Source organism: Pantherophis guttatus, chromosome 14, assembly GCF_059756535.1.
Source record: "Pantherophis guttatus breed Tessera chromosome 14, ASM5975653v1, whole genome shotgun sequence".
NCBI lineage: Eukaryota > Metazoa > Chordata > Lepidosauria > Squamata > Colubridae > Pantherophis > Pantherophis guttatus.
In genome coordinates this window covers 21,674,183-21,698,266 of record NC_142076.1, presented here as the reverse complement: position 1 = coordinate 21,698,266, position 24,084 = coordinate 21,674,183, and the positions used below count along the sequence as shown (strand labels likewise).

At 51.5% G+C, this 24,084-nt stretch overlaps 1 protein-coding gene across 1 annotated transcript in view; it reads right to left on the bottom strand.

The window, feature by feature from the left end:
* Window positions 1-23,276, bottom strand: part of RAI1 (retinoic acid induced 1) — a 105,189-nt gene extending 81,913 nt beyond the window's left edge. The window contains exon 1 of the mRNA XM_034441531.3: window positions 23,139-23,276. The gene's annotated coding sequence lies outside the window, so the exon portion shown is untranslated. The remainder of the gene's footprint in view (window positions 1-23,138) is intronic.
* Between the last annotated feature and the right edge of the window lie 808 nt (window positions 23,277-24,084).

The window sequence follows — 24,084 nt, the reverse complement described above, 5'->3', positions numbered from 1 at the left end:
AAAGAAGAAGGGAGGCACATCAGGGAGTTGGGAGGGAGGGAGGGAGGGGGGAAATGCTACCGGCGGGGAGGGGGGGAAGATGGGACGCAATGACAGCCATAAATGACTCTGGCAGCAATTGCCTGCCAGCATAAACCGCCTTCTGTCTAGCGCCAGGAACTGAAGCTAAATGTCCCCCTCGGCGTCCAATTCTAAGATCAGCTCCTTCCCCACCTCATCAAGCCTTCAGAAATGGGGCTTCTGGGCTCAGGTGACCCCCTCCTGGGACCGGCCTTGCCCCAGACCTCCTCTGTCTCAGCAGTGCCCTTTGCAAAAGAGATGCGTCTTCGTGCACACACGATGCCAGCGTTTGTCCCCTGCACAGCGCTCGTGGTAGGAAAATAAAGGGGCGGGGAGCGGGGCAGACTCCTTACAGGTAGTCCTCGACTTACAACAGTTCATTAAGTGACCGTTCAAAGTGACAACGGCCCTGGGGAAAAAAAGTGACCCGATGACTGTTTTTTCACCCTTACGACCAATGCAGCATCCCCGGGGTCATGTGATCCAAATCCAGACGCTTGGCAACGGATTCCTGTTGATGGCGCTTGCTCTGGGGGGGGGGTCCCGTGATCCCCTTTTGGGATCTTCTTTCAAGAAAAGTCAATGGGGAAGCCTTATTCACTTAACAACCTTGTTGCTAACTGAACCAGTGGCAGGGATTCACTTAGCAACTGGTTTTTTTTATTTATTTATTTATATGCCGCCCTTCTCCGGAGACTCAGGGCGGCTTACAATGCGTTAAGCAATAGCCTTCATACTTTTGTATATTTATACAAAGTCAGCTTATTGCCCCCACAAACTGGGTCCTCAATTTACCCACCTTTGAAAGGATGGAAGGCTGAGTCAACCTTGAGCCTGGCGAGATTCGAACTTACAGTAATTGCAGACAGCTGGTGTTAATCACAATGCTATCAGTCTGCTGAGCCACCAGGCCCCTTTGTGGCCAAGGAAAGTTGTAAAATGGGACAAAACTCACTTAATAACTCTGTCACTTAGCAACAGAAATTTGGGGCTCATAGGTCTGTGATCATAGGTCAAGGACTACCTGTATTTATGGGGCACCCTCCCATGGGGTCCCAACATGGTTTGTAGAGACATCTTGGCACCTAATCCATCTTGGTTACCCCCCAAAAAGACCCCCTTTCTTCCACCATGACTGGGGTTCAAGAGGAGGGGCTGTGAATTACCCCATTTCTCGGCATTTGTCCAGACCCCTCTTCAATCACCTGATGGCCAAGTTTTTACAGTGAGGAAGTAGAAGGACATCCCTCTGGCCACATACATATTCTGTAATTCAGTTATTTCCCTTTTGATGCACCTTTGCTCTCAACGACCCTGGGGAAAAACCCTGTAGTCAGTGGTGAAATCCAATTTTTTTTACTACTGGTTCTGTGGGTGTGGTGTGGTTTGGTGGGCGTGGCAGGGGAAGGATGCTGCAAAATCTCCATTCCCACCCCATTCCAGGGGAAAGATACTGCAAAATCTCCATCCCCACCCCACTCTGGGACCAGCCAGAGGTGGCATTTGCCGGTTCTCCAAACTACTCAAATTTTCCGCTACCAGTTCTCCAGAACCTGTCAGAACCTGCTGGATTTCACCCCTGCCTGTAGGGAAAAACCTTCCTTGTTGGGGAAAAACCACCTCCTTCTCGCTCTCATTTCCCTGTTCCCCTGCCTCCCACCCCCCCAGTAAATTCCCAGCTGTGCAAAAAGAAAAGGGGAAAAAAGAAGGTTGCAAGAAATCTGAAATATTCCTCCTGCTGCAAAACCCTTAGGAGATTCCTCACCACAGCCACAGGGGAGAGAACGGTTAAACTCCGCACTTTCTAGCCCTTACAGTAATTCTTTTCCTATTGCTACAGCCTTTATTTATTCTTTTAAAAGTATAAATAAATAAATATGAACCGCAAAGAGCAATTTTATCTGGGCATCGTGTCTCAGTGGGGAAACTCCACGTCCTTCTCTTCCACATCCCTTTGTTAGAGACAGAATCCCCAGCCAGCCAGTTTTGCCAATGCCCCAAAATTAAAAAATGGCAATCTTCTGCATCTTGCTTGGAATGTCAGATCCTATCTTACTGGTACCTCTGGTGCACAAAATCCATTTCTCTGTACAACTGGAGCAGCCTGGAGTTTGAATTTCCGCTTCCGTTTCCATCTCCAGAAGCCTTTTCTTGTAGCATCTCAATAGAGTCACTGACCAGATCTTCCCCTGGGAGAGAAAGTGGACTTCCTTGTTGCCCCCTTGATTGAGGCAAGGAACTCAAATTGCTTCCATGAAGGGGCTGGATTGCAATACCCAACCCCCTTCACTGACCTGCCACTGAGAAGATAGGAAGGATTGTTCATGACATCTTGAAGAACATCTACTGGAGAAGGGTAATATGGAGGGGGGGAAAACCAGTAGGCTTTAGGGAAGACATCCTCCAACACTTGAAGGGGCTGTCCCAGTGTTGATTTATTCTCCGTAGCACCTGAGGGCAGGACAAGAAGCAACCGATGGAAGCTCTTGACAGGGACACCCAATCTGGAAATAAGGAGGAATTTCCTGACGGGGAGAGCGATGAAGCAATGAAACAGTTGGCCTCCTGCAGTGCTCCATCAATGGAGGTTTTCAAGAAAAGATTGAACAGCCATTTGTCCAGGATGCTTGGTGGTGTCCAGGATAGGAGCCATGGTGGCACACTGATTAGAAGGCAATAAAACAGGCTGCTCACTGCCAGGAGTTCGATCCCAACCGGCTCAAGGTTGACTCAGCCTTCCATCCTTCCGAGGTCGGTCAAATGAGGACCCAGATTGTTGGAGGCAAAATGTTGACTCTGTAAACTGCTTAGAGAGGGCTGTGAGGCACTACGGAGTGGTTATAAGTCTAAGTGCAGTTGTTATGGTGTAAAGACTCCTGTCTTGGGCAGGGGGTTAGCAGATTAACAGAGTTGGAAGGGACCTTATAGGTCATCTAGTCCAACCCCCCGCTCAAGCATGAGACCCTACACCATTTCTGACAAATGGCAGTCCAATCTCTTCTTGAAAGTCTCAAGTGATGAATCCCCCACAACGTCCAAAGGCAACTTCTGTTCCACTGGTTGATTGTTCTCACTGTCAGAAAATTCCTCCTTATTTCCAGGTTGAATCTCTCCTTGTTCAATTTCCATCCATTATTCTTATCTGGCCTTCAGGTGCTTTGGAAAATAGCTTGACCCCCTTCCTCCTCTCTGTGGCAACCCCTCAAATAATTGGAAGACTGTTATCCTGCCTCCCCTGGTCCTTCTCTTCACTAGACTAGCCAGGCCCAGTTCCTGCAACCGTTCATCGTATATTTTAGCCTCCAGTCCCCTCATGATCTTGGTTGCTCTTCTCTGCACTTTTTCTAGAGTCTCCACATCTTTTTAAGAAGATGTTAGAAGACCTCCAAGGTCCCTTCCAGGCCTAGGATTCTATGATGCTCTTCTCCCAGATGTGTCCTGTCCCAAAATCTGTTTCAACGTCGGGCTCTGCCAAGGCCCTTCCTCCCAGCTTTGCTTTCCAACATTCTCCTTCATTCAGTTTCTGGAATCTCTCCTTTTACATCCAGCCCTGCAGCTCGCAAATGCGACGCCTTCAACCCAGGCTCAATAAAGCCAGCAGGAAGGGAACTGGCCGTCGCATGTCTCGCTTTCTCCCGATTGGGCGAGCCGCCATATGCTCCCTTTGGTGGCATCTGCAGAGGAAGGCAAAGGCAGTGTCCCCACCTGGCCTCGGTTTCCAGAAGCCTCTGCCCCTCTCCGCTCACATCCCTTTTCGGTAAAGGAACCGCAAACATTTCTCTGGCGCATGATTAGAGGCTGATTACTAATGGTTGCTTCTCCACCCAGTGAGGAATGATTTTGGCAAGAAAATTTGGAATAAAAGCTCACACGAACGTCTTAGCAGCTGCAGAAAACACACAAAGGCCGAGGAGGGAAGGAGGTGGGGAAGAAAAGATTTCCACATCCTTTTAAGATCAGCAGGATGTATTTCTTTCCCTCCAGATTTACGGCACTAGAAAGAGACTGACTCAACTCTTCCTCACAACGCCCTTGTGGAGTTGCACAGCTGGGCAGTCGTTCCCAGATCACGTGGCAAAACTTCCAGAAGGCAAAGATGAAAGAAGGGTTCAGCGGGGTCAGACTGGATTTCTGCACGAGCCGGACTCCAGCAGTGGCCGGCAAACCAGTTAAAGGAAATGATAAGAATATGACTCAAATGGCCTTCCGTTCCTTCTTGCCTCTGATATTGAAAGCTCGGAAGCAACGGATGGAAGCTTATCAAAGAGAGATCCGACCTGGAACGCAGGAGAAATTTCCTGGCAGGGAGAACAATTAACCAGTGGGATAGTTCGTCTCCCGAAGCCGTGGGTGACTTCATCACTGGAGGATTTTACGAAGAGACTGGGCAGCCATTTGTCTGAGATGGAATTGGGTCTCCTGCTTGAATAGGGGGTTGGACTAGAAGACCTCCAAGGTCCCTTTCCCTTTCTGTTGTTCTGTTATTATGATAAATGGTTGCAAGAACTGGATACATCTAGTCTTAGGAAAAGAAGGGTTGTGGGGAACATTAGCTGAATTCCAGGACTTGAGAGGCTGCCCCAGAGATGGGAGGGTCAACCTATGTTCTTAAGCACCTGAAAGCAGGAAAAGAAGCAACGGGTGGAAACTGGATTATGGGTGTGGGCACACGCACACACAACTCCCCCGCACTCCCCCCGCTTTTGGCACGCAATGGCAAAAAGGTTAGCCATCACTAGTATGGGATCTTCTTCTGCTTGAGCAGGGAGTTGGACTAGAAGACCTCCAAGGTCCCTTCCAACGCTGTTATTCTGTCCCTCTGTGATTTTGCCAAGCCAACTGCAGTGAGGGGTGAGAAAACCATGGATTGGAGCTGCAGGTAACCAGCTCAGGAATAAAAGGAAGAACCTCAGGCCCGCTCCCCCCCCCCCATTAGCCTCCCCCCCACCCTCCGAAGGCATCTCAGGAGGTTCAATGGGGAGCTCAGCCTGTGAAGGGGAAAGCTTCTGGAGGGATCTGCGAGCCGTCTGGCCAATTTATGTACCAGCATGTAATGCGCACGGTTAGAGGCTGCCCGTGTGGAAATGTCAGTGTGCTTAGAAGTCATTAGCTGGGGAGACAGGGAGAGAGAGAGAGAGAGAGAGAGAGAAGACGGGGAAGGGAAGAAGAGAGTGGCTGGAACGACGAGGGAGGAACCGAGAAGGGGAAAATAATTAATTTTAAAGAATTGTTTAGCATCGGCCTCTCTTCTTTTCTCCGTGCGGTTTAGGGATTTGGCACCGTTGCAGAGGAGAGGGGAGCGTGCAGAGGCAACGAAGGTGATTGGCAGCGTTTTCTCTTGAAGCCAATGAAAGAGGAAAAAGCAGGAGAGTTTTCCCCGAGAAGGAGATGTTTCCTCTCTCCCTCCCTCAATTTTCTGAGTTTTAAAGCCATCCAGCTATTTACTGACAGTTCTACGGCAATGCTGTCGAAGGGCTCCCAGCGCCTTCAAATCCCTGCCCTCCGAATCTTATTAACACCCCCCATGATTTGTCGCTGGGGTTTGAGCTAATCAATTTAACACCATTAGACAGAGGAAGAGAAGAGCTTGGTGCACTTCTGGTGAGGAGCCCAGGAAATCTTTACCGGTGGTAAAAAAAAATAAATAAAAATTATCGGTTCAACATGACGAAGGAACGTCTGATTAAACCTCTCCGGGTTTAAACCAGGGGTGTTCAACTGTGGCCACTTCTAAGACGTGTGGACTTCAACTCCCAGAATTCCCCACCCTGGGGGAATTCCACTAGTCTTAAAAGTGGCCATGGATGGACACCCCTGGCTTAAGCAATTAAAGGATGAAGAGTTGACTCAGAGGAAGTTCTCCGGCCAACTTCTCTTCTCCCACTGTTGGAAGAGTCCGTTTCCTACACTGGTTTGGAATTGACCCATCCATTTCTTTATCTCTCTCGCTCTCTCTTTCTTTCTTTTTTCTTTTTTTAAAAAGAATTCTGACATCCCATAAGTGAGCCCCAAAGCAGGGGTGAAATCCAACAGGTTCTGAAGAACCGGTAGCGGAGATTTTGAGCAATTCGGAGAACCGGCAAATACCAGCTCTGGTTGGCCCCAGAGTAGGGTGGGAATGGAGATTTTACAATATCCTTCCCCCAGGAGTGGGGAGGGAATAGGGATTTTGCAATATCCTTCCCCTGCCCCGCCCACCAAGCCACGCCCACAGAACCGGTAGTAAAAAAAATTGGATTTCACCACTGCCCCAAAGCATTCGGGGAGCATGCACAATGAGTCCCTTTTCTATTCTGAGTTTCAGGGAGGCCTTTGCAGGCAACCACTCTTCCCTTTCTTATCTCAAGCTTAAATTTGCCAAGTCTTGAATTTCTCAAGCAGGTGACATGCGCCGTTCCAGAGCTACCACGGAAGTCAATGGCTTTTTCCCTACCCAAGCGGATTAACACACAAACACACAGATACAAACACACTACCAGCTTTCAAACATGAAATATGAACCTTGCCATTTCAGGAACGAGAAGCCCAGGTTTTGTGATTAAAAGAAGCCAAAAGCCATGCATTCTGTTCCCGGTGGACATTTCGGCCCCTGGTGACCCCGAGCCCTCCCCACTCCCCAAGGTCTCCTTTGCTCGGCCTGTCAAAGTCAGCAATCATCCTTACGGTAATCTTAACAGAAGAGGGGACAACTCACATACAACTCCACCCCTTTGGATTCCATAACTACACAATGATTTATTCAATTTACGCCCCACGTTTCCATCAAAGCAAAACGCAGCTTGAAGCAATGAACAAGAAAGAACAAATAAAATACAGAAAGAACGAAGGGGAAAAAATTTAAGGGACTACAACACCCTAACCAAGATTCTCATTCTTGATTGTGCCAAAATGTGACACAGCATTCAGAATGAGCTTTGATAGGCGGTAGAAAAATACCCATCGTTATTAAGGGTGCAAGACATTGTACAGTGTTAAGATGGGGGGCAGCCAGGGCTTGTCAACTAAACCCCATATTCCCTGGACTCACATATCCTGCTAGATTTGAAACCAGGTTTGGTGAAATCTCAGGGTCTGAATCTACCAAGCCAACAACAAGCCAGCTTCATTTCGTTTTGCTGTTTTTATGTAAATCTGGCAGGACACACTCCAGTAGATCAAAATGAGTAAATATGTTGTCCAAACACCCTAACCAAGTTAATTAGCCCCACTCATTAACCCAGATGGAATCGGTAAACCCAGAAGATTATAGCTTTAGGCTGAGTCTCTGTAGCCTGGGCAACTCCTGGAAAACAGCAATTGTCCAGACAACGGATGAGTTGCGTTTTCCAGAGATGCTATCACATGTTTCAAACATCTTGAGAAGCTCAACTCCACTGTAGATCTCAAGATTGTACAGTGTCAAGCCATCCAGTGGCCACCATTTGACTATGATTCATGGAACAAACCATAGTTGCTTAGTTCACACATCGGTAAACTGAAAATACGATTCACAAACCACAATCTGGGGAGCCCCACAGCATCACGAACCAACGGCGAATCCATGACACTGGAGCTTCTGTTCACCAATGTCAAGATTTGACTTCCTAACCTGGCATGCCCCAATGGCAATATCCCCAAAGACCACAGATATCCAACCTTGGCAACTTTAAGACTTGTAGACTTCAATTTCCCGCTGGGAAATTCTGGGAGTTGAAGTCCTCAGATCTTACAGTTGCCAAGGTTGGGCACATCTGACTTAGACAAAATTATTCTTTAAAATTTTACAATAGACCAGAAGCTGGTTGGGCCACTGGGATCCCCAATTCTGGAGAATAAACCAGAATGTTGGTCCTTTTTCCTGCATTAATTCTGTCTTGGCTTCTGCCTCTTGGTCACCTCGGAGTCTGGAGGCATCTGAAGGGTCAGCTTGGAGAAAGACCCTCAATCTCACTCCTACTCTATAAGGTGGATGACTGGGGAATCCCCCCCCTCTTTTTTTTTGCTTTAAGGCAAAGTCTCCGCCCACCATGAATGGCTTGAGCTCCTACGTGGGTGGCCGGCCGGCCCCGTGTCCAACAGCAACAGATGCGGCCTCTCAAACTTGACTTGAAGCAACCCAGATGCTGTAGCCTGGAGTAGTTGTGCAGATCTGGCGCCTGGTAAGAGGCAGGAGCTATTTCGGTGGCTGCTCCTCCACCCCGCCCCCCACAATCTGCTTCGCCTGCCAAGAAGGGGGAAGAGAACCCAGTAAGGTCATCCTGAAGAAGCTTCACCAACGCAACCAGAACCGAGTCCCTTCACCTTGGCTCCCCTGGCAAGATTTCAAGCGGGCTCTCAGCCCTCTGGCTGTTAACCTTGACAGCTGATCAATATATCTGTAATTGATTGTTATTGGCTGTCCTGGCACAGCTTGGGCATCCAGATTGACTGCTGCAAACCCTGATTAGCCAGGACTGCAAGTACATGGTGGTGGTAGGGAAGGCTCTTCCTCACATCACATCTGGGGTACCCAGGAGGCTGGCTGTCTTTCACCAGGGCAGAGGGAGGGAGGAGAGAGAGAGAAGGAGAGAGGGAGGGAGAGAGAAAGAGAGAGAGGAGAGAGGGAGAAAGGGAGGGAGAGGAAGAGAGGGAGGGAGAGAGAAAGAGAGGGAGGTGAGAGGGAGAAAGAGGGAGGGAGAGAGAGGGGGAGGGAGAGGGAGGAGAGAGGGAGAGAGAGGGGAGGGAGAGGGAGGAGAGAGGGAGGAAGGGAGGAAGAGGAAAGAGGGAGAGGGAGGAAGAGGAAGAGAGGGAGGGAGAGAGAAAGAGAGGGAGGTGAGAGGGAGAAAGAGGGAGGGAGAGAGAGAGGGAGAGGGAGAGGGAGGAGAGAGGGAGAGAGAGGGGAGGGAGAGGGAGGAGAGAGGGAGGGAGGGAGGAAGAGGAAAGAGAGAGAGAGGGAGGAAGAGAGGGAGGGAGAAAGAGAGGGAAGTGAGAGGGAGGGAGAGAAAGAGGGAGAGGGAGAGGGAGAGAGGGGAGGGAGAGGGAGGAGAGAGGGAGGGAGGGAGGAAGAGGAAAGAGGGAGAGAGAGAGGGAGGAAGAGGGAGAGAGGAAGGAGAGAGGGAGGGGGAGAAAGGGAGGGAGAGGGAGAGAGGGAGTGAGGGGCTCAGCAAAAGGTCAGAGCAAGAGAAAGAAAGATGTCAGCCACAGGCAAAGTCATTAGGGGACCGGAGGCTAAAGCCTGGGAAGGAGGCCTGGGTGCGAGACTAAGGCAGGGATCAGAATTCAGCCGGAGTCTTCTCTCGCCTTAATCCGGGAAAGCGATGCGTTTCCTTTCCCTTCGCATTCGCTGTGCATTTTTCATCGCACATTATCCCAAACGGGGCAGCCATCAGCCACAGGGATGGATTAATTCCACACACACACACACAAAAAATGGCCCTCTCTCTCTTTCTGACCCGGCAGCAATCTTCCCTCTCCAGCGCCTCCAGACCAAGGAATAATTGCGAGCCAGCAAGCATCATTAATTAGCAGCAGATGGTGCACCACGACAGGTAACTCACTACCTCCGTAGCCAAAGCCTCTGACTTCTGGAGCTGCTGCCAGAGGAACAGCCGCGGCATCTGAACCACATTCCCCTCGGCCACTGGTGTGTGTGCGTGTGCGTGTGTGTGCGTGTGACATGCAGAGTTGTTAACAGAGAAGCGAAACCACCCCCGCTGGAGCAGGAGGGGTAGGAAGGAAAAACCCTTTGTAACTCCGGCAGGGAGCTGTGTTCAAGGCACCGGTGAGATAACACACTACAGAAACGGGGGGGAAAGCCTCGCATCTCGCTGCTTCCTGGGTGTAAGATTTACTGGCAGAGCATTAATGGGCCTGCTCAGTATTCCACTCCAGACGGCAGATAATGCCTTTGCCAAACTAACTGCAATAAATTAATTAAATTAATCTGCTCCACGGGGCCGGCCCCACCCCGCCCGATGCCAAAGCCGTGCAGATAAGAGGGGCCGGCTACCTTCTCCTCTCGGGTGGCAGCTGGAAAATCTGGGCGTCCCTCCCCCTTTTTTTCTTCAACAACCTCCCCACGCCCCTCCCTGGCAGCCACCCCCCCCTCGAGTTAGCTCCTGAGTTTTCGGCACTTTTGGCATCGTACACCAGCTGCCTGTTTCAGCTAATCGCTGTCCTGGCGGTTTAGATCACATTCGTTTTCCATGTAATTAAGACTGTCCAGGAGGGCACGCAGCTGTTTCTGGCGGTCGTTCCTTCTTACACGTCAACCTGCCTCCTGCACAGATAGGTGCAATTAACCAGCCCTGTTCACAGTCATTAAGCATTAATGCACCTCATTAGCATAAGAACTGGGAAGGCTCGGATGCAGGAGAAACCCCGTAGGAGAGAGGGAACGGCGCATGCAAGACAACAGGCCCACAGTCCGGCTGACCCCTGCCCCACACCTTCCAGTGGGTGCTCAGCCTCAATCCCACAACACCCCCTCTTCCCCCAACAATCAACGGCACCTTCGTCGTCCCTACCCAGATATATGAGGGCTGGGGGTTTTTAGATGACTCTAAAGGAACTAGATCAAGGATAGGACCCTTAACCAACGGAACATTGGTGTCCATTCTAGCAAGGTGCTCTTAGCTAGGAGGGCCAAGAGACCAAGGGAACTGTTGATGCTCACAGCGTCTTCTGGGTGGCAGCCATATTGTGACGCAACTCTTCCTGCAAGCCAACACTCTCCCCCAAGGGCCTGGCTGGGTCAGACGTGGGTCGATGACAATGAAGAGCAATCAAAGCAAGATGGATGAGGAGAGATGTCCACCTCTTGGAAGATCCAAAAAGAAAATTCCCAGGTTGGCCATTGCAAGGGGAAAACCAGATGGTTGTCCGTTCTTCAGTCCATCAGCCAAAGGTGGTGGCAGAGGAAGGCTCTAGTAGCTTACAACTACTAGTCTACAACTGGTTTTCTGTTCTGCAAAGGTCTCCTGGGGCCAGAATAGGTAGTTCTCGACTTACAACAGTTTTGAATTGCAACCATTCAAAGTTAACCAAAAGTGACTCATGACCCTTTTGCACAGTTACAACCTTCGGAGCAGCTCCAAGATCACATAATCCAAATTCGTCCTCTTGACAACTGACTCATTTTTATGATGGCCGCAGGGTCCCCCCCACCCCGGGGGTCACATGATTCCCTTTGGAGACCTTCTGACAAGGGGGGAAGCCAAATTCACTTAACATCCGGGTTGCTAACTTAACAACGGTGGCAAGAAAGGTCTTAAAAGGGGGCAAAACTCAGCAACAGACGTCTTGGGCTCAATTGTGGTCATAAATCGAGGGTTACCCATACCTACAGGACATTTGGGCAGAGAAAGTGCCCTCCTTGGCCAACGAACTGAGCCCTAAACCTTTCCAGAAGATCTCACCCATCACTGTTCCAGTCAAGATAAGAGCACAAACATCCGTCCTGCCCACCGTAACACCAAGCCAGCAGGATTTATCTGCACCCTCATCTTCCTTTCACCCCAACAGCCCCTCCGGGCACCCTGGAGAACCCTCCCCCCTCCACACCGAGTTCCCCCCCAAGAGCTCTCTCAGCCGAGGAAGCCAACGGGTGAAGCCGGAGCCCAGGTTCCTTGTTTCCCCCCCAGATAATGTCTGAATGGAGCCAAAGCTCTTGAAATGAGCACCGAGTCCTTAGGGAGCTTCTACAAAATGGCAAGCAATTTCTTCCAATTCAACACCTGGATTGTTTCTCTCTCTCTTTCTCTCTCTCTCTTTTCAAACAGCAGCAACGTAGGAGACAGGCCAGCCCCCTTCTCACCCCCTGCTCGGAAAATGACAGAGGTGAAGCCCTGATCCTCCATCAACTGGCTGGTGCCAGCCTGCGCTTCTCAATTTTGCCTTTTGTTTTGAGGTGAGGGTTTTTTTTTTTTGGGTGCAATTATAATTAGCCAGGACAACAGCAGGGGTGGGCAAAAAAAGAAAGAAAGAAAGAAAGGAAAGGAAAGGCAGCAGCTCAGGGAGACAAGGATGGCTTGTTTTGCTCTCTTTTTTAGAAGTATTATTTATTTTTTCAAAGGCTGCCGAGCCGCGCCGTAGCATTTCTGCAGGTCTGTGCCTATTGTACTGCCGCGAGCATCTGAGAAGACACGTGCAGGCACCAGGGTTTTATTGTAAGCTGTTTCAATGGCAAACGAAGGGGGAAGGACAGGGAGAGGAGGAGAGGGAGGGGGGCCGAGATTCAGCCTTGGGGAAAAGAAATGGCTTGCCAAAGAAAGAAAGAGAGAGAGAGGTGGAGAGCCGGCCATGAAGGCGGCAAATGGCTTTTTTTTCACTTGAGCTCTTGGCATTTCCTCTCTGGCATTGCTACCTCCAGAACGGGTGACTTTGCTGGGGTGCTGGGGATTGGTGGAGGGGGTGGGAACTCGGCTCTTTTTCCACCTCTATCGCTGGCAGCAGCTGGTCTTCTTTCTCATCCCTGGCTGTGATTAGAGAGGAAGCTGCCAGCTCTCCTGGCGAAGGCTAAAACGATCGTTTTCTCCTTCGGTTGACTCGCTTTGCTGGAAAAGGGAGAGGCGGTGGGACCCATCTTTGTCCAGGCCGGAGAAGGCTGTGGGTTTGCAGGACTGGCATGGCAGAGGAGAGCCAAGGCAGCGTCCGGAAGGCCAAGGTGGAACAGCTGCCCCTGGAAAGAAGAGGGTACTTGGGGGGCTGAGCTCTCAATCAGTTGATGATGTTCCCCCGTGGGCCACTAAAACTCGAGCTCCAGAGCGAAGGTCTCCCAGCCCCATGCCAGAGACTGCTTCGCTGGCGGTGCCAAGGACGGGCAAACCTTGCTTTGAGGGTGAGCTCAGCCCGCGCCAAAGAGCTAAAGCGGGTGGCATAGCATGGACAAAAAAAACCCGCAGCCCACAAGACGTCCCACCAGCCGAGGGAAGAAACAGATGGCCGGCCGCTGAATAACGGATCGCGCGCCCGGCCAATGGCGAGGTTGCCAGCGCTGCTGCACACCACAGCTTGCCTCGAGTGGTCGCGAGTCGAGACCCCAGAGACGCATCAACTCCGGCCAAGGGGAGGCACAGCCAGAGGGACGCCAAGGACACGGAAAGGAGGAGCTGATCTCCGAAGGAAGATCTCCACCTTTGGAGGAGATGGAGCAGATCTGCTGCGGGGAAGAGCCATTGTCCAGCTGTCATCGGCTGTCTTGCTTTCTCCCGGGGTCTGGAAGAGCAAGAGCCAGCTCCCTCCAGATCCAGACACGTTTTGGGTGGAGCGGACGACAAGACTTCTGCGGCTCTGCCAAACCCTCCCAGCCTGCCGTGCTAGGCAGGAAGCCCTTGAAGGCCTACCAGCCTTGACTTGCCAAGAGAGGCCGACGGGGCGATGCAAAAACCAGGACTTTCTCTTGCATTAGGGATACAAAACGAGGTTGATCTGCAGAAGCTGGGGCTTCCCCACCCCCACCCTAATCCTTAGATTGCACTGTATTTCTGGAATGGATTCAGAACTTGGCAAACCCCCAGCTTGTTTCAGAAAGCAGAATAAGCCCTTTTTCATTCTTCCATCCTGGGAAGGGGCCCTTTTATGGGAAACAAAGTTCTCAGGGACTCTTGTCACCTGGGGTCATCCAAGGCCTGGTTTTTCCCAAGGGCAGATTTGGGGGCAGCTCTGCCTTGCCACTGTCTCCTCAAAGGGCAGACAAGAGGGCATAAGCCAGGATTGTCCAACCTTGGCCAGTTTTAAGACTTGTGGACTTCAACTCTGGAAGTTGGGATTCTGGGAGTTGAAGTCCACAAGTCTTAAAAGTGGCCAAGTTTGGATGCTCCTGGTTTAGGTCATTGTTGCTCAGCCTTGGCATCTTTAAGACGTCTGAACTTCAACTCCCAGAACTCCCCAGCCCTCATGCTGATGGAAACAGAAGGGGCCTCTTTTAGACCCATGCGAAGGTCTGAGGTTTGCCCCTCTTCCTGGACTCTAGCAGGCCATTCAGAGAAAGAAGCCCACCCATCTCCACCCTGCATCGGTAGGGTGGGCTTCCTGCAGGAAGAGGAGCTGTCTGCAAAGGGGGGGGGGGACGGCAGGTGCCTGCCAATCTCAAGGCTCTGAATAGGGCGTTTTTTAATTGATGCAAAGAAACAGAGAGGCTGAAGAGAAGGGTGGGAGAGGGGAGCAATACCCCCTCCTGCCTGGCCTTGCTGGGTCTGGCTAAAGCCCCCTCTTCCCCATTTGCAGGGAAGCCAAAACCAGGGCAGCCAGAACAAACCCTACCCCCCCCCCTGCTGTGGCGCGCCACATAAATCTTTGCGCCGGGACCTCCCTGCAATTGATAAAGCGAAACAAGTCTTAAATGTTTAACGAGCAAATAAACCTGTTAAGGGAGATGATTAACCGTCTGCCGCAGCTCGCATTTCAAGGCACCCTGGCCACACCTTCCCAATGGCAGGGGGGGGAGGAGGTCAGCCTACTTGGGGGGGTGGGGGATGCAGAGAGAAGAGAGCCCCAGGCGCACCTGGGCCGCACCTTTGAGAGGAGGGCGAGGTGGACCTTTGATGCCAGCGCTGGCAGAGAATCACTCCCTGAGGTTAGGGAAGGGAGCAGGGGGAAGCGGGGGAGGGGGCGCAGAGGTAGGGAGGGGCTTTTCAAAGGGGGTGTCTCAAGAGAAGGACGTGCCTGGGATGAGGTCACCGTATTGGCCTAACAGGAGGGATCAGCCGCTGAGGAATGAAGGAGGCGTGGAGAGATGCCAAGATGCCCACGTATGCCTTCCGACTCCAGTGGCAAAGGAAGGGAAGGATCCAGCAAGGTTTGGCAGCGGCCAGGTGCAGGCCACGTTCTGGGTGCCCAGATGCCCCACCTGCTCGGCCAGGCTGCCCGCTGCTTCCCTGCCCTCCGCGCCCCCTCCTTCCCTACCCCGTCGACTGCCAGGGTCCGTGCCAAGGCCCCCCCCAGCAGAAGTTGCCTGCACAGGCCTAGCCGGAGGCGACTGAGCCGCAGCCAAGAAGGCTGGCAGCCGGACAGCTCCGAGAAGGAACCGGGCAAATGAGAAGCCGCCTCAAGCTGTCGGCAGGCAGCGGAAAGGTTCGGCACCATCCCTCTCGCTCACCGCGGAAAAGCTTTGTTTACCCGCTCAATGTGACTCATTCTCAGGACCAGCTTTGAAGCTTCTGCAGGGGAGGGCGGGGGTGGGTGGGAAAAAAACCAATAAAGAATAAATAAAGACGAATAAAGACTCGCAGACTCAGCTGGGGGAGGCGTGGCTTGGAAAAGTGGGAGGAGCCCCCCAGCAAAATGGTTGAAGAGTCCCACTGGAAGGCGAGATGGTGTTTCTGAGACTGCCAAGAATCATTCTCTCAAATGAACCTCTGCCTGCTCCTGTGTTTCTCAGCCTTGGCCATTTTAAGTTGTGTGGACTTCAACCCCCAGAATTCCTCAGTCTGGTTGGATGGACTTCAGCTCCCAGAATTCCTCAGTCTGGTTGGATGGACTTCAGCCCCCAGAATTCCCCAGTCTGGTTGGATGGACTTCAGCTCCCAGAATTCCTCAGTCTGGTTGGATGGACTTCAGCCCCCAGAATTCCCCAGCCAGCAGGCACGGACATGGTCAACTCTTGTATGTTGCTGATACCTAGCTCTACAGGTTAGCCCCAAATGGCACAGGTGAAGCTATCGATGTCATCACCCAGGGCCTGGAGGCTGCACTGGGGCAGAGCAGACGTCAGCTCCTGTCACGCTAAGCCCAAGAACAACATGGAACAATTCAGGCAGAATAATTCAATTCTTTATTTGCTGACACATTGCAAACTGGCTGGGGAATTCTGGGAGTTAAAGTCCACACGTCTTCAAATGGCCCAGGTTGAAAAACACTGGGCTAAATTTACGGGAACGGTGGTCGTGGGTACCAAGAACAGCGCCTGGCATTCAGAAGGGCAAGCTAGAACCAGATGTTCTCGGCTGCCCAAATCCAGCTGTCTCAGGATGGCATCCCACCTGTCTGAGCGTTAAGGCAGCCTGCTGTTACGCATGTGTTACTACTGGTAGTTGATACGCTACCGCCCGGACAACATCCTGAATGTGCCAGTTAAGGCGATGATCTCAATTTGCTTGCAGAAATTGGGTAGGTGGGTCCGTGCTAGTGGGAGAAGGATGACAAATGGGAACTGACCGAAAAAGATGAGGTTCAAGAGAGGGAATTTAGCTCCATTTGGCTGTGTGATTCTGGGGCCAGCTCTTTAGTTTAGTTTAGTTTAGTTTAGTTTAGTTTAGTTTAGTTTAGTTTAGTTTAGTTTAGTTTAGTTTAGTTTAGTTTAGTTTAGTTTAGTTTAGTTTAGTGTCATTGCACAAGGTACAACGAAATTAAATATCTTCTTCAGTGTACATTATAACTATAAAAATAAAAACACAAACATACATCCTTTACATTCTATATAATTGAAATTGAAAACCTGATATTGCACTATACCGTAGAATTCAGTATGGTTATTGCCCTGGGATAGAACTTGTTTTTAAGCCTATTTGTCCTTGTTTTTATTGTCCTGTACCGTCTGCCAGATGGTAATAGTTCAAAAAGAAAAAAGGTTGCCCAGGATGAGATGGATCTTTAAGAACGTTTTGAACTTTCTTAAGGCAGCGGGAGCTATAAAGCTCTTCCAAAGAGAGGGGAGAGGGCAACCCATGATCCTCTGGACAATGGCGTTGACCCTCTGGAGCGCTGACCTATCTGCCACTATACAATGGGCAAACCATACACAGGTGCAGTAAGTTAAAATACTGGTAGAAGGTCACCAGCAGTTTTTCCTTCAGTTGTTGTTTCCTGAGAAGTCTCAGGTAGTAGAATCTCTGCTGGGCCCTTTTGACCAGGGCTGCAATGTGAGTGCCCCAGGTCAGGTCCTCTTTTTATGACAACACCCAGAAACTTAAAACTGGCCACTTGCTCCACTCGGTCTCCATTGATAAGCAAGGGCTGGATGTCTGATCTATTCCTTCTATCTCTTCAGGATCCGTAAGAAGAATGGAAGCTTCTCAGAAGAAAAAGGAGGAGAGAGGATCATGTGAATGTAATCCAGCAGCTTGGGATTCAGGAAAAAACACAACCTTCTTCCCGCTTTGGCTGCCAGCTGACAGAACATATATTTGGACAGCAAAGGAACCGGCAGTGCACATTCAGCCTGGCTGCGTGTCCTTCTCCGGTTTGCCAGAACCGTGCAATCCTCCAAATCGGAAAGGAAGGATGGAAGATATCCAGAGCTTTGACGAGGAGCAGAAAGGAGACAAAGGGGGTCTCAGCCCACCGCATTCACCCCAAAAATGGTGTTTCACATCCAACGGCTTTGGGGGTATGTGTGCAACTCGGAGCTTGCCACAGCCCGAGAAAGCAGGTTGCAGGTCCGTCAGGAGCATTTTCCACCCTCCAAACTTCTCACCGGGGTGGCAGGAGCTGCGGTGGCATGCCAGAGACACCCTCCCCGCCAGGGGGGAGGAGGGAGGTGTCGAGAGCCAAGTGCCAGCCGGGCAGCTGCCGCCTTTTAATTTTGTGTGTGCATTTTGTGCGTTTAAAAAAAGAAAGGGAAGGGGGGGCTTTGTTGTTGTTTCTTTGTGAGTCAAAGAGATGGCTCTCCCCCTCCGCTCTCCACTGAGTCTTCCTGCAGGCTGATTGGTTCTGTTTCTGCAAGATAAGGACTTGGGCTGGCGAGAGGCGTTGGATTTGCAGAGATGGCAAAGGGCCAAAAGGTGCTTTGGTGGCTTCCACCTTCTCCCTGTGGTTTTTCTTTCCCTTCCTTCCTTCCTTCCTTCCTTCCCTTTTATTCTCTCCATCCTGCTCTTAGCCTGGAGCCAGCTCAGTGCTCCTTCTATTTAATCTTCATCTCTGAACCCAGGAGGGTTGGTTCTCCTCCTTCTCCTCCTTTTCCCACCAGCTACTTAGTGGATGAAGTGCTCCTGGCACCACCCACCCCTCTAAATGCCTCCCCTCTTCCCTACTGATCTGCTATTCACAGTCGAAAGGAAGCCTCTAGGCCAGGGGTCTCCAACCTTGGCAACTTTAAGACTTGTGGACTTCAACTCCCAGAATTCCTCAGCCAGCAGAGCTAGGCTGCAATCCCAGGCAGGGGTTAAAGCAGGACCTCTTGCTAGGCTCCCAACTCGCATTCCTTCCTCTCCTCCTTGCTCAACTTGGGAAGGAACTACGTAGTACGGCTCCCTCAAAGCTCAAGATCGGAGGTCTGGCCTTGCAGAAGAAGGAGCCGAAGTAGAACCCAATCAATCTTCCAAGTCTCCAGCTTGGAAAAACTCAAATAATAGAAGAAAGACCCCCCTCCCCCCAAAAAAAGACCTCTAGCCATATCAGAGGTGGGACACCTACTTGCAACCTCTTGGGAAGGTCTACAGAATATGGCCAGAAAAAAGCCAAGATGGTGGTGTCCACCATGGATGGTGCCTCTGAAGCCTTCTCTGTGATGCACGTCAAGATGGTTGACTCTACTGGGAAGAAGTGACAAAGCACCTTTTGACCAAGAAAATTTTGGCCAAGAAAAATAGCCATGAAGTCCATGAAGTCTTCAGGAGTCTTGACTTGGACTCAAGGGAGAGTTTTCTATGGATTTGCAGCTACCATAAAATACGGTTCCTCCAGATTGCCTTCCTTTGGTCCATGTTCAACAAAGAGGAATACCTTACATAAACAATTTGAAGACTTCCAAATACCTGTGCAAAGGTGTTTATTCCTTGAGAACCTTCCAGGCAGTTCTACCTCCAGCAAGAAAGTGGTGAAGGAACTGGGGTTCGAGAAGATGACAATGAATCACAGATTTGGGGTGAACGTTTCCACGGCAGCCATTTTCTATGGCTGAATATGCCAATCTGTCTTCGGTTTTCATTTGATATTCAAAATTAGCTTAGCTCTTCGGCCCAGTCTAGAAACTGAAAGAAATTAAAAGGGTGGTGGATCCATTACAGGTAGTCTCCTCCTGCCCTTCCAGCCCCTCCAGAAGTCTGGCATGAAAGACCAAAAGAAAAATAATGTATTCAATTAATTTTGCTGAGGGATGGACGGACGGATGGACGGGTGGAAGTAAAGAGAAAGCAACAGAAGTCTTCCTTTATCGCCGTTTCATGGTGTTGGTTTCAGGCCTTCTTCGCTCATCTCAAAGGGATAATAAAGCCCTTCTCCTCCTCCAACGCTTCCTTTTAATTATTAAAAAAGAGAGAGAGAGAGAGAGAAAGAGAAAGCTTCTCTGTGCTCCTGCTCTCTCCCTGTTGTCCTTTCCCCAGCGGTGGTTTCTCTGTGCAGAGAAGGGGATTTCTGAAGACAGAGGAGAGCGTGACTCTTTCATAAGCGCGTCCTCAGATCTCCAAAGCTTTGGAGAGCATCATCTGAGCTGGTGGGTCTCCTGGGGAGTGAGTCACCTTGCAAACAGTGCAGAAGGCTACTCTTTAGCAAAGCAGGCAGGGCCAGAGGGACCCTGGATCTTCCAACACCCCCAGACTGGTCCTTCTAGCACAGGGGTCTCCAACCTTGGCAACTTTACGACTTGTGGACTTCAACTCCCAGAATTCCTCAGCCAGCGCAATTCTGGGAGTTGAAGTCCACAAGTCATAAAGTTGCCAAGGTTGGAGACCCCTGTTCTAGCACCTCTCTGTAGGAACTCTCAAAAAACCCTTGCGAACTTCACAAGGAGGCCCCAAATGGAGAAGACTACAAGTCCCAGGAAGCATCAGGTCATTTCGATTTCAGCACCTACAGACTTCAGTTGGGACTCCAGAGCTCACACTGCCTGCCGGGTACGTGTCATCTTTACCGATCAGGTCTCTCCACCTTGTGAGGTGGCTAATCTGGATTCCCCAAGGAGTCTCCACCTGAGGAACCTCTACAAAACTAACTTAAAAAAGGAGAGAGATAGAGGGAGAGGAAGGGTCACCCATCTTGACGGCTACAGTTGAATTTCAGCAGGAGACAATGATTCATCCCTTTGTTGAAGGATGCCAATTTTTGTTTTAAAAAAACCACGCTACCCAATCAACTCAAACCCTAGGACAATGGTTGTGAGAATAGGAGGACACAGCTATAGTGGAAAACATTGTCCTGCTCCCACTCCGGAAGAAACGTTTAGCTGCTTTCACTCAAAACTGGAAAAAAAAAAGAGGGGGGGGGAGGAAAGTCCAAAAAAGGTACCCTTCGCTCAGGTAATAAAATATCTTAGGCCAGTCCAGAAGATTTCAGGCTAATCTTTCTACAGCTTCTGTTTCAGGGACTTTGAAATGTCTTGAAAACAGATCCTTGCTAACAGCAGACAACAATCCTACCACGAGCAGCTGGACAATCGCAACCTATTTCCTGCCCCTGTGCCAGAGAAAAATCTGATTTTTGCAAGGCTGTTTAAAATAATTAGACCAGACCGAGAGATTTTCACCAGGGTTGTACAAAGCTCAACACGGCATTCTCGTGTTTTCAATTTTTGCTTTTTTTTTTTTTTTTGCAGCATTCAGGGGAACAAAACCTCCTGCCGTTTCACAGTGTTTTCATCAACTCCACCACAATTTTGCCTAGTCGTAGAATAGAAAAACATCCAGCAATAAAAAGGCATGCAAGATTAAGACGAAGCCAGATTTACCACCATCAAACCCATCATGCACGAAGCCGTCACTCAAACGTCCGCTAAACCAGACTGCAAATCCTTCAATGCATTGGAACAGAAGCATAAACCCCATCCCAGGTCCTGTCGTAAAACGAAACACAACCGCCACCGCAAAAGAAAGAGAGAGAGAAAAGTAATTCAACTTCCTTGGATGAATTTCTGTGAAAATTCCACCAAGGAAGCAGGGCTACTGCTCTGTAGACACAAACCCATTACAGTTGGTCCTTGACTTACAACAATTCATTTAGTGACCATTCAAGGTTACAATGGGCTGAACAAAGTGACTTATGACCGTTTTTCATACTTACGATTGTTGCAGCCTCCCCAGAGGCTTGGCCACTGACTCCTATTTATGACGGTTGCAGTGTCCTGGGATCACATGCTCCCCTTTTGCGACTGTCTGGCCAGCAAGGTCAACAGGGAAGCCAGATTCACTCAACCACCCTGTGACTAACTTAACAACTGCAACAATTCACTTAACAACTGTGGCAAGAAAGGTCGTAAAATGGGGCGAAATTTAATTAACAAATGTTTCACTTAGGAACAGAAATTTGGGGCTCAATTGTGGTCATAAGTCAAGGACTACCTGCAACACACTTGGTTTTACTGGCTAAGCAGATGTTTATCATAAACAACTTTGTGTCCAGGTGGAAGCCTTCCTCTTTGCCTGGCTTTACCTGTCTTAAAACTTTATGGATAAAGTTAGGAAGATGCTTCCCTCACTACAAGCCGAGGCACGAAGACAGATTAATACCAGGAATCAACGAATGTTAGAACTATAAAATGGCAACGCTGGAAAAGGAAAGTTTTGAGGTTTTACCTTAGACGAGCGGAGGTCTAATCTTTGGTTATTCTGCGATAATTCAGAACAGTTCAACTGGCCGAACCAGTACAGGCATGTTAAAAGAATATACCGTAAATACACACGCATCTAACATGGAAAGGTACTTTTTCAAACCAAGAATTTCATTTACCAGGGGGTTGGACTAGAAGACCTCCAAGGTCCCTCCCAAACCCCACAATTCTATGATTTCATCTCTGTGTGGGTTACAAATGGGGTGAGGACAAAGTCTTGCCCCAGACAGGTAAACCAGAAGGCAAAGAAGGGAACAGGGCAAAAAATGGACAGGGGTCAGGAGGAAAACATGAGTTACCGGTAATTGCCTCTAAAAGGAAAAGCAATGAATTAAATGCAGTTATTCCTTACCATGCAGATAAGAATTTCCCCTTTTGAACTCATTTTTTAAAAAAAAGGTTCTTTGGGGAGCATTTGAAGACCCAGATTCCAGGTGAAAAACCAGGTCCAGGATCTCAAAAAAAAAAAAAAAAAAGCATCAGCATCACAGTTGCCTCCCCAATAGCTTTTTCCACCCTTCTCTTCTGTTTTTATCTTACATCAAAATCGTTTGGCCATCTAAACCAGGACGGCCTGTTCCATAGAAGATCCACAGTATTTTGAGGTTCAAGGTCATCATCTTTCTCCATGCAAAGTGGGTTTGGAACACAGACAGGCATCCTGCAGAGAAACCATGCCTGATGCCCTAGATTAAAATACAAAACTTCCAAGGTTTGCTCCAAGGGTTTCAACCTACCTAGCATCTGAGCTGACTATCTTCAGCAAGGCAACCTATTTCTGGCCCAGACTGGCTCTGGGCAGGATGGGACTGAGCTGGTCTGCACTGCAGGGTTGTGGTGAGGGCTTTGGAGAGGAAAGGAAGAGAAGCCAGAGGGAGGTTCCTAAACTCTGGCCCAAGTGCCCCTCTTCACCGCCTGCCTGCCCCTTCCTCCGACCTCAAGGCTGGAAAGAAGCCCCTTTCAAAAGACCCCCGACCCCCCTCCGGGAGGGAGAGCTTCCCCCGATCCTTGCGCACAGCCTTCGGGAAGGCGAAGGGACCACGAGCTCCAAAGGCGGCTCTGCCAAGGAGGGAAGCTGCGCCCCCCACCCGAATGGAGGCCAGACCCCCCCCCTCCCCGCCCCCTCCCTGTGCCTGGCCCCGCCCGGGAGGACGCAAAGCAGAGGCGATGCCCGGGAGCGGCTTTGGCTGCCCTCCGGCTCCGCGGGCTTGTCTGGAGCAGCGCCCGGAGGAAGAGCAGCCGCAACCGGCCGGAATCCTCCCGGAGGAAGCAGCGCCTTCCTGGAGCCCCCGAGATGCCCGGCCTGCTTCCCTTCCCTCGGGGGGGGGGTGGAGGGACCCCCGCCCTGCCCCAAAGCCTCCGGGGCTGCCGGGGCTCCCAACGGCAGGCAGAGCCGGGGAGAGGAGCGCCCCAGAGACGGCGGGGGGGGGGGCAGAAGCGGAGGCTGCTGCGGGGGGCTTTGGGGGAGCCAGGAGGGGTCTCTCTCTGCGCGCCTGCCAGCCTTCCCTTGGCCGGGGATGATGGGGCCGGGAGTCCTTCTGCAAGCCCGCCCCTCCGCTCAAGCCGCCCAGCCCCGCTTCGCCTCCTTTGTTCTCCGGCGCCCCTCCGCCCCGAGACCCCGGCCTCCCCTCCCGCGCCTTACCTGCCTCCGCCGCCTTCAGCGCTGGAACCGAGGCGCCGCTCAGCGAGGCCCGGGAGCCGCCGCCGCCCCGCCAGCAGCAGCAGCAGCAGCAGCAGCCGACGTCCGTCGCCGGAGCCCCCCGCCCGCCGGGCCGCCCATCCAGCGGGCGCGCTCTCGGGGCGTCCTGGGTCGCCGCGGGCTGCGGGAGGAGAGGCAGGCGGCGGCTCAGCAGCGGCGCCCCCGCCCTGCGCCCTCCGCCCCCGCGGCTCGCTCGCCGGCTCGGCCCTGCCTGCCCATCGTCTGCCCGGCGGCGGAGCGGAGCGGAGCTGAGCTCAGCGCGGGAGGAGCGGGCGGGCGGGCGGAAAAGTTCGGGGGCAGCGCGGGAGGCGCGGCGGGGCTTCCCCCGGGAGAGCGGCGGCTCTGCCAAGCCCAACAGCGCCCCCTGCTGGAGAGACGGCGCCACGGAGCGGGGGGGGGCGGGGTGGAGGGGGGGTCCGAGCGGGAGGAGGGGGGGCCGCCCCTCTCTTCCCAGCTGCTGTGACGCCAAGGATCGTACGCGCCCCCCGGGCACCCCCGTCCCGGACTCGGTGCCAGTCCAGAAAGTGGGCTGGGTGGGGAGCTGCCCCCGCGGCCTGGGGAGGGTGGGGGGCGGAGAAGGAATCCCGCCGCCGCCCCGGGAGAACCGCGCCGCCTCTTTCGGGCCTCGGCCGAGCAAGAAGAGGGCCAGGACACACCTGCGGCATCCCTCACCTGGTGCCTCTTGCACCTACCAGCCTCTGGGTCGCCTGGCCGTGTTGACAGGGGCAAGAAGTCGAGAAAGGGGCTAGGAGCAAAGATAACCAAGAGGGCAGCTCAGACTGGTTGGCCGGGCAGGTCTCCATGAACTAGAGGTAGTGGGAGACTTTCTTTCTCTGGTGCCCTGGAAGTTCTACCTAAAGATGCCTCCGGTGGAGTTAAGGTTTCAGGG